This window comes from Palaemon carinicauda, chromosome 43 (assembly GCF_036898095.1).
Source record: "Palaemon carinicauda isolate YSFRI2023 chromosome 43, ASM3689809v2, whole genome shotgun sequence".
In the NCBI taxonomy this organism is placed as follows: Eukaryota; Metazoa; Arthropoda; class Malacostraca; order Decapoda; family Palaemonidae; genus Palaemon; species Palaemon carinicauda.
Genome location: NC_090767.1, coordinates 36,060,252 through 36,070,251, shown reverse-complemented (window position 1 = coordinate 36,070,251; position 10,000 = coordinate 36,060,252). Strand labels below are relative to the sequence as shown.

At 35.4% G+C, this 10,000-nt stretch overlaps 1 long non-coding RNA gene across 2 annotated transcripts in view; it reads right to left on the bottom strand.

Moving 5' to 3' along the window:
- LOC137633543 (uncharacterized) overlaps positions 1-10,000 on the bottom strand; it is a 416,631-nt gene that overhangs the window by 193,692 nt on the left and 212,939 nt on the right. The window lies entirely within an intron of this gene.

Genomic DNA, 10,000 nt, shown 5'->3' with positions numbered 1-10,000 from the left:
TGGACCAATGGTCTGAAACTGTTAGTTTTACATTTCTTGACACTCCCTGACTTATTAAGTTCATTCTCAAATAAAGAACAAATAATGCTTGTGTTCAGAAACCAACATAGCATAACTTTTTCTTTCATACTGACTATGGCCCTTGTTGGCACACCAATTTTCCTAATGAGGGAGATGTCCGCTTCGGTGTCCCTGAGCAAGAAACTTCTCTGGGTCCCACTTTTTCAAGAGGAAAAACTACAACTTCAGACAAAAATATCTTTAAAAGGTCCTAATTTCTCTCATAGCGTCATTTCTGCTTGATGAAAGATTAATATTATGACACTTGTTTCTTGAAATTTTTCTCTTCCTCCATACAATTCCTTGCTAGATACCCTTTCTGAATAATAAAAAAAAACCTGAACTACTAACTTCTTTTTTTGCAAAACCTGGAAGTATGACCTGGTTATCCACTTGCATAACAACAATAATAATCATATTTACCTGTATTACTTTTGATAAAACTGCTTTCACTATTTTGCATCTTACCAGACGAAGCATTATTTTTCTTTTTACTATCATTGAAACTATGAGTAAGACTATATGCATTAGCCAACCTTGTCATATATGCAAATTATTTTTTAAATCTATTTTATATAAGCCCCTTCATATCTAGGGACACGTTATCTCTCAAGTTTCATAACAAAAACTATGTTCCTGACATCATGAGAAATATGAAATTTAACGGAGGTTACGTAACAAAAATAGAATAATTTAACTTCTTTCCATATTCTACATATGTACTTTTCTTACCACTACTCTAACTTTTGAATTTATTACGGCATACCTCTGCTACTAGCCTTTATGCACCAAGAACAGTTTCTTTAACATTATCATGGTCTTCCCTCTCCTAATCAGACATACAGGTATACACAAAAAGTGCCCTACCACATAAGAATGACTGTAAATAAAAAATCCACTTGATTTTTTGGACAACCTACTCTGTGAAATATTCCGCTATATCTTCCTCGTGAAATTTTGTCATCAATTTCAAGATTGTACCCCTATCTAAATTATGAGTGTCATCGTTCAATGATGAATTACTACCTCGTTTGCTGCCTGAAGCATTACTTCCTGATCTGTTACACGGTGGACTATTATGAAGTTTTTGCATCAATCGAGTGATTTCTAACTCATACTTACAATGTCTCTTATTTTATTCTCGCTGTCTCTAATTTTCTTCTCTCTCCGCTGCTCTTTCATCTCTCTCATGCATTTCCACCCCTATCTTTGAACCATACTCGCTCAGAGCATCGCCATCATAACCAAAGAGCCTACTTTACTCTATCAAATCTTGTGTTAATATCACTCATTTTGCTTCTTTCTTCATTTTCCCTCTTCCAGTTGGTACCATTGTCAAAAAACACTGTTATAATTTGGAAATAGTTTCAGTTTTTTTTTCTTTCAACATCTAAAACCAAATATTCCAACAATAATCAATGAAATATGGAAAAGGAATATAAAAAGGAAATCACAAAAATACATTATGTTTGTTCATAAACTTATTCAAAAAGAAAATCAATGTTGCCTCTTTGGTTACTTTAAATGGCAAATAGAATCAATTGATATATAAATAGAAAAGAGGAAAAGTCAGTTAGAAAAATACCTAAGGAATATTAAATAGTTTTATTCAGCTGTTGTGATGATAATGGTAGAGAGGCTTCAGGCTTGAGAACGATGCAGAAGGGTAGCTGAAGTTCAGATGAAACTTTAACGAGGACTTTGAATTATAAGACGTCACAAAAGGGTGACATATAAATGAAACACCTTAGGTTTTCTACAAAAATTCGATGATAGATTAGAACCAAGGCATGGCTGCAGATAGTGTTGGCTACTTCCCATCACAAGCAGGGATGGATGGCTTCTTCAATTTGTATCTACTCAGCCACAAAAGGATTTTGGAGACAGGCTCTTGTAGTTTTAAGTGAAGGTCGGAAACTTTTACTGTCAGACTTTTGATATTCTCTTGCCTTTATCTTATCATGATATGGTTCCTATCTTGTTCAGATATAGTTTGTCTCATGTCTTATCTTTTCTACACAAACACTTCTTGGAGTTTATATACTTATGTATTGGTGAAGCTAATTACGATGGAGAGTAATCATTTCCATATAAGGAGTTTTTTTTTTACAATTCTTTGTCGTGATTAGTTTCCTCAAAATAGCCCAGTTCAATCACGCCTGAGAGGCTTCTCGGACAAATTTTTCTAGACCTCATGTTAAGCCTTAACAACAATGATATCCCTCGAGGCTTTGTTTATCAGACTAAAGAGAGGACATCTTGGTTAAAAAAAAGAAGGTTCCTTTATTGCTGCACGCACTCTTCATTGAGGCTCGGTTTATTGCTAGAATGCTGACGTGAGTAAGATGATGACAAATTTGAACCAACATTATGATAGTCGAATCTCGTTTTGCTGCAAATACTTTGAGAATGGATATATTTTTTTCTGTTTTAATGGTATATTCGTTCAATAATATTGTATCTACCCATGACATCATCTTTTACTTAAACCATGTGGCTCTGTCAGTCACTGTCCAAAGAAAAAGTCAAGCCTTTTGGCTGATGTGTTTGATAGTAAGCAGAGTAATGAGAAATATGATCTTCCTTATTTCTGTTCTCTTGAGCCTAAACTTTTGAAATCAAAGCTCTCATGATGGACCTTAATTCTTACAGAATTATAGACCAAAATTATATTTTTTCTTCTTTTATAAGAACTGCAGATTTCTTAGCTCTAAAGTTATCTGTTATTTTTTTCTAGTTAGCAAGATGTCCTTTTAAGACTTGTTGGAGATTTGGTAATGTTACTCCATCATGTAAATGTTTTGTTGAAGCTAAAGTTGTCGTATAATTGACCTCCCTTTTTAGTAGTGCCTTTGACTGTATTAATCATTAGGCCCTTGTTTTCAAACTCAAACATCTGTGAGTGGAAGGGTCTTTACTTATCAGCACTATTAAAATGAGAGTTTTCGAACAGAATTTCCCTTCTTGAGGCCATAGATAGATGATAGTTTGTCTATGAAAGTCTTCATATGGTAGGTGCTTCTTTGACCGAGTCTCTTCATTATCAGGTAGAGCACCACCAGTTTTAACACATTTTATGGGAAATTCTGCTAAGTTAGGTCACCATTTTCGAAATGCAATGATCTCTTCTGAATGGTCTCCTAAACCCGACCATGAGGCATCTATTTAGGAGATCATGGTAAGGGAAGTAAGGACCATTTTGATCAATATATGAAAAGAGTTTGATATCGTCCATGGCCTGAGAATTCTTTTGCAACAACCATATACCTAAGCCTAATAGTTTTAAAATCCTATCTTTAACACTGGTCAACTACCAAGACAAACTGAAGATGTAAAATCTTCCTTGGTTACCTCTTGAAAAAATATATGTATACCCTTGCTTAGAATTCTTTGCTGTGATCCTTTTGTTAGGTTTGATATAGTTTTCCAAAAATTCCATTGGTTACCTAGTAACTTGATATCGTTCCTGAAATTATTCTTAATTTTACAAAGTTTATTAGGCTGCTAATATTTTGAAGAGCCTGCTGAACTTGATTTTTGTATTTGAGGCATAATTCTTTTGTGTCTGTCCAAATAAGCCAGTCATGTGAATATCCCATGATCTGAACTCTCTGACACCACAAAAGTGGTGTAAACACTTTTATGGTAGTGAGACTTAGGGGCATTCCTATCAGCATCTTTTATAACAGTAGTACAAGAATGAGCCCTTCTGAGTAGTAATTGATAACAATGCGAGAGAGTTGTCATTTCGAATGGATCGTACGACGTGTAGATCACTATTTTCTGCGGAGCCTTTTTGTAATTGAATCTTAAAAATATACCCCTTCTATGACTCCTTTTTCTAGTGATATGCTTACAAAGGAGTCCTGTGCTGATGAAAATTTGGGAGTGAAGTTTTGGATATCCTTGAACACCAGAGATCCCTTGGGATTAGGCTCTGTGCCTTTGGAGAAAGGGCCCTACTCACCCAAAAACACATGGGGACAACACCAAACTGAAACTCCTTACTGACATGATCCCCTGGATCTATGGGCTTTACATACTCTTTGGCTTCCATCGTACAGTGTCCAACGGCATTACCCATTTGTATATCCTAAGTTTGACTAGCCTGAGATATGGCCTCATATTGGGCAGAATAGTGTTGCTCCCCTTATCACTCCAGAGTAAAGTGGCCATTGGCTCCACTTTCACTTCTGCTCTGCCATCCTTCTCCACATTAAAGCTTTTCAGCATGAGATAACTCAACTTGAACTTTAATCTTATGAATTTCTGCAAAGCCTTGTGGATTTCTAAAAAGCCTTGTAGTTGGGTATGAACAGTAGCTTTATACTGCTGCATGTTGTTACGTTCCTGAAATCGATATAGATTCTTTCATTGATTAAAATTGATAATATTCAACAACGACCATTGAAAAAAAATGGGAAATGAATATTAAAAAGAAACTAAAAAAAATATAACCCGTTTATCCACAAATTTTTATATAAAGAAAATGAATTTTACTAATTCGTTTACTTCAAATGAAAAATCTAATCAAACAAACATCAATAAAAAAGGAGAACAATCAGAAGGGTAGAAATACTTAAGGAATGGTTTTCTGCAGCTGCTGAGACGATACGAGTATGAACACTTCAGGCTTGAGAACGTTGCAGAAGGGCGGCAGAAGTTCAAATGAAACTGGCATGATGACCAGACTCGAAGACGTCACAGATAGGGTGGCATCAAGATTGGACATCAGAAGTCTTCTGCAAGAATTCCATGATAGAGTTGAACTAAGGCAGGCTGCAGGGAGTGTGGGCTACTTCTCGTCACAAGTAGGGAGGGCTGGCTGCTTCAATTTTTCTCTTCTTAGTGATAAAAGTATTTAGAGATAAGTGTTTGTTTTCTGAAGGGAAGGTTAGAATCTAGCTCTATCAGACTTTAGGTTTCTCTGCTTCTTAAATCATTAGGACTTAGTTCTCATATCCTTCGGATATAGTTCCTCTCCTTCCTTATGTTCCGTCCAATCTGCCGTGGACAATCTCTTCTTGAAGTTTATATACCCATGCATGGGCAGAGTTCATTACAGTGGGTAGTGGTCATTTCCAAAGAAGGCGTGTTTTAGCAAATCTGCGTCTCTTTTTGCTTCCTTGAAAATGCCCAGTTCAATCATGCCATGGAATCTTCTAGAGGAAATTAAGGATGCAATCTGGACCACGTGTTAAGTTGTAGAGGAAGGGCAGCCCGTGTCCGCCCATGGTGACATATTTCATAAACATGGACAGCCCTCCTGCTCGGTTTCTCAAAATAAGTTAACTCCACTAATTAAGATGATGACATCTGGGTCAAAACAGGACAGTTCCTTTATCATTGAGGCTCGGTTCTCTTACAAAATGCTGACGACAGTGAACTGATGACATGTTCGATCAAACCATACGGTTGTCGAAACTCGTTTTGCTGCTCACACTATGGGGGTATATATTGTTTTTTTTTATAGCATATCCTTTTAAAAGTATTGTATCTACGCATGACACTTTCCCCGAAAAGAAAAAAAATCTACTGATCTAACGTTTTTTAAATGTCTGCCATGAAAGAAAGCATTCATCCCTGAACTGAGGAATATTTGCTTGTAGCTTCAACTTAACATCAGCCAGACATTCTTCTTTCGTATTCCAGTCACGCAACACTAAACTTCATTAAAAAAAAAAAATCTTTATTTGTTGATGAAAAAGTAAAAGCTTTTCATATCCTGAAAAATCTCTGGAAAGACTATCAGCTGTCACATTATTCTTTCATTCTGTATGAATTATCTGCAGATTATAATCGTATAACTCTAATGCATGAGACAATTATTTTTATTCCTAAATCTTTCCAAATAAACTATTGGATTGTGATCTGTATACACAGTTAAAACAGGACTACTACGTACATCAATCACCAAACTAAAATAAACATTTTTTTTCTTAACAGTTGAATAATTTGTTGAGCTTTATTCAGTTTCTTTGAATACTATGTGAATGTGTGCTTCATCCCATTCACTTCATGCAACAAGACTCGTCCTATACAAATGTTACTAGCATAGATCGCTATATTAAATCCCTTGCTAAAATCAGGTAACATTAATAATGGCTTGTGAAGCATTAAAGCCTTTAATTTATGGAAAGCTTCTACACATTCATCATCACATACAAAATTTCGGCCCTTAAAAAGACTAGTTATGGGAGTGCTAATTCTGAGAAAAATTAGGTAAAAATCTATGGATATATGAAACCATCCTGAAAAATCTCATGGCCTGCTTTTTAGTAGCTGTGATTGGGAAATTGATGATAGCTCCTGTGTTCCCAATTTTTGGGCAAATGTTACGGAGACCCACATTATGCCCTTAATAAGTAATAAAGGTTTTCCCTAATTCAAATTTCTTTAAATTAGATGCAGGGTTTGCTTTTTCCATGTCTGTCAGGGCTTTAGCTAAAATTCGTAAATGTTCTTCCCCAGTTTCTGAAAATATAATAAGATCATCTAAATACACGATACAGTTATCAATACCATTAAAAACTTTATTCATTAATTTTTGAAAGTTCTGGCTGCATTTCTTAACCCAAAAGGCATTACTTTATATTCATAACTTCTGAACGGTGTTAAGAAGCGGATATTTTCCCAGCTCCTTTGCCTAGAGGTACTTGCCAGTACCCTTTGGCAAAATCATCCTTGGAGATGAATATAAGATTTCTAATCCCATCTAAGCAATCATCAATTTGGAAGTTGGAAAATTTCTTTGCTTAGTAACACTGTTCACTTTTCTGAAAGCATTGCACAACCTATCTGATCCATGTTCCTTTTTCTCCAGAACTACCGGAGAACACCATTCACTCTTTCTAGGATCTATCAAATTATTATATGACATATACTTAATTTCCTTTCGAACATACTTATCTTCTCTGCAATCAAACGATACAGACTTTGTGAAATAAGTTTAATGCTCTGTAACGCAATATCTTGTTCAGAAACATTTGTTGAACTTAATTTATCACTAACAATTTCTTGATAAATTAGAAAAACATTATAAAATTCAATGCGTTTTTCTTCTAAGCTAGAGTTAAATGACTTGAAAATCTTCAGCACATCAGAGTTTTCTTCAAAACCAATTTCTTGCTTTGACAAAATTATTACTGGTAGTGGGCGTTTGTTGTATTTCTTTAGTAAGTTCATGTGCAGACACATACCTCTACGTCTACCCATATCAGTTAAGTAATTCAAATTGCCCCCCCCCCCTTTTTTTTAAACACGAAAAGGAACTTCAAGTTTATAAGATAATAAGGAACCTTCTTTCTAAGTTAATCTCCTATAAGGAAATATCTCTCCTATGCCTTAAGATCGTATCTCCTTTTAGTTTCCCCTTTGCTGTTGATCCCTTTTTCTATTGCTAATTTCCAAGCTTTCCTTAAATTTTTATTGTGATTCTCTAAATTCTGAATGTTAGTGCCTAAACCATTGCAGGAACTATTACTTGAATCCACTACAGCGACTATGTCTACGTCACTACTTCCGACAGCTACCTCCTCAACTTGTCAAACACTCTCAACACCGATGGAGTCGGTTATCTCAGTCTCACACTTGCTAAGATCAACCTTACCCCCGCCATTACACATGTTCGAATACTCTAACAAACTATGACCATAGTACATATCTATATTTAACTTAACCTAGTTTCTACTTTTTTAGACACTTGAACCTCACTCAAAATAGGATTCAACCATTTGGATGTAGTTAAATCATTAGTGTCAATGCCGTCAATGGGCGAAAAGTCTATAACTAATGGGTTCACATCTAATGACTCTCCCTGACTTTTCAACTTCATCTTCAACAAAGGACAAACAACACAAGTATTCAGAAACCCAACTAACATAACTTTCTCTTTCACAATGGTTTTTGCCCTTGTCGGCACACTCTCATTGATATAAAGGGAACCGACTACTCCGGTGTCCCCAAGCTAGACAGCTTATGTCGAATCACCTCCTTCAAGCGAAGAAACTACACCTTTAGACGAAAAAATATCTGTAAAATTTCCTAGTTTCTTTCATAATGTCATTCTGCTTGACGAAAGATTATTACCAAGGGACAATGGTTTCTTGACATTATTCTCCTTTACTATACAATTCCTTGCTATATGCCCATTCTTATTACATCGACAACAAATTATCTCTGAACTACTACCTTCCCATTTACTCTTACAAAACTTAGGAGCAATACCTGTTTTTCCACATGTAAAACAATAATAATGATAATCATATTTATCTGTATTACTCTTGCTAAAACTACTGTTACTCTGTTGCATCTTACAAGAAAAAGGATTATTTGTCTTCTTAATATCACTTAAACTGTTAGTAAGACTGTACTCATCTACCAACCTTGTTGCATCTGTAAAAGACTTTTCATGCCTATCGTCTACATATAGCCTAATGTGTGGAGTTATGTTATCTCTGAAGTTTTCCAACAAAAAAATGTTCTTAAGATCATCAAAAGTATCTACTTCCGCAGAAGTTAAAAATTCATAAAATTATCTCTCTAACTTCTTTCCGTATTCCACATAAGTGTTACACTCATCCCTTTTCAAATGTCTTACGATACGCCTCTGGTACTAACCTGTATGCACTAAAAATAGTTTCTTTATTTGCATCAAAGTCCTCACTTTCATCCTTAGACATACAACTATACACAGAAAGTGCACTACCACTTAAAACTGACAGTAAATAAAAAGTCCACTTTTGAGGAGGGACAACCTACTATGTTCATTAACTTTTCAAAGGCCATGAAATATTTCGTTACATCTTCGTCATCAAATTTTGGAATTAATGTCAACACTGCACCCATTCCTAAATTATCAGAATCATCGTTAAATGAAGAATTACTACCAGGTCTGCCACCTGATGCATTACTCACTGGTCTGCTACTTGGTGGACTATTATGGAGATTTTTCTTTAAATGAACGATTTCTAACTCATGCTCACGCTGTTTCTCATTTTTTATCTCGCTGTCTTTCATTGCTTTCTCTCTCAGCTGCTCTTTTATGTCTCTCATACATTTCCTGTTCTCTCCTAAAAATATGCTAACGGAGATCATCACCATCTTGACCAAGAAGTTTACCTGAAGCTATCAAATCTTTAGTGTTCTCACTCATTCTGTTTCTATCTATATTCTCCCTGTTCCAATTAGTTACATTGTCGAAAATCATTCTAGGTCTCTAAATATGATTTTACCATCGACACAGGCTCTTAAAATAATTAAAATAAATGTTTCCAATAACAACCATTGAAATAGGTAAAATGAATATAAAAAGAACCCCATGAAAAAATTCAACGTTTATTTGCAAACTTATATAAAGTAAATCAATGTTACTAATTCGTTTACTTCAAATGACAAATGAAATCTATCAAAACATCAATAAAAAAGGGGAACAGTCAGATTGGTAAAAATACTTGAAAAATAGTTTTCTGCAGCTGCTGAGACGATTCTAGAATTGAGACTTCAACCTTAAGAACATCGCCGAAGGGCTGCTGAAGTTCAGATGAAATTGGCACAATGACTGGACTCAAAGACGTCACAGAAAGGGTGGAATCAAGATTGGACATCAGAAGTCTTCTCAAAAAATTTGATGTTAGTATTGAACTAAGGCAGGCTGCAGGCAGTGTGGGCTTCTTTTCGTCACAAGCAGAGAGGGCTGGCTGGTTCATTTTGTCTCTTCTTCTCAGCCATAACAAGATTTTGGAGATAGGTGTTTGTTGTCTGAAGGTAAGGTTAGAATCTGGTTCTTTCAAACTTCTGGTATTCTCTGTTCTTATCCCATTAGGACTTGCTTTTTATCTCCTAGGACATGGTTCCTCTCTTATCTTATGTCCTGTCCTATCTTCCCTGGAAAATCTCTTCTTGAAGTTTATATACCCATGTAATGGTGGAGTTAATTACC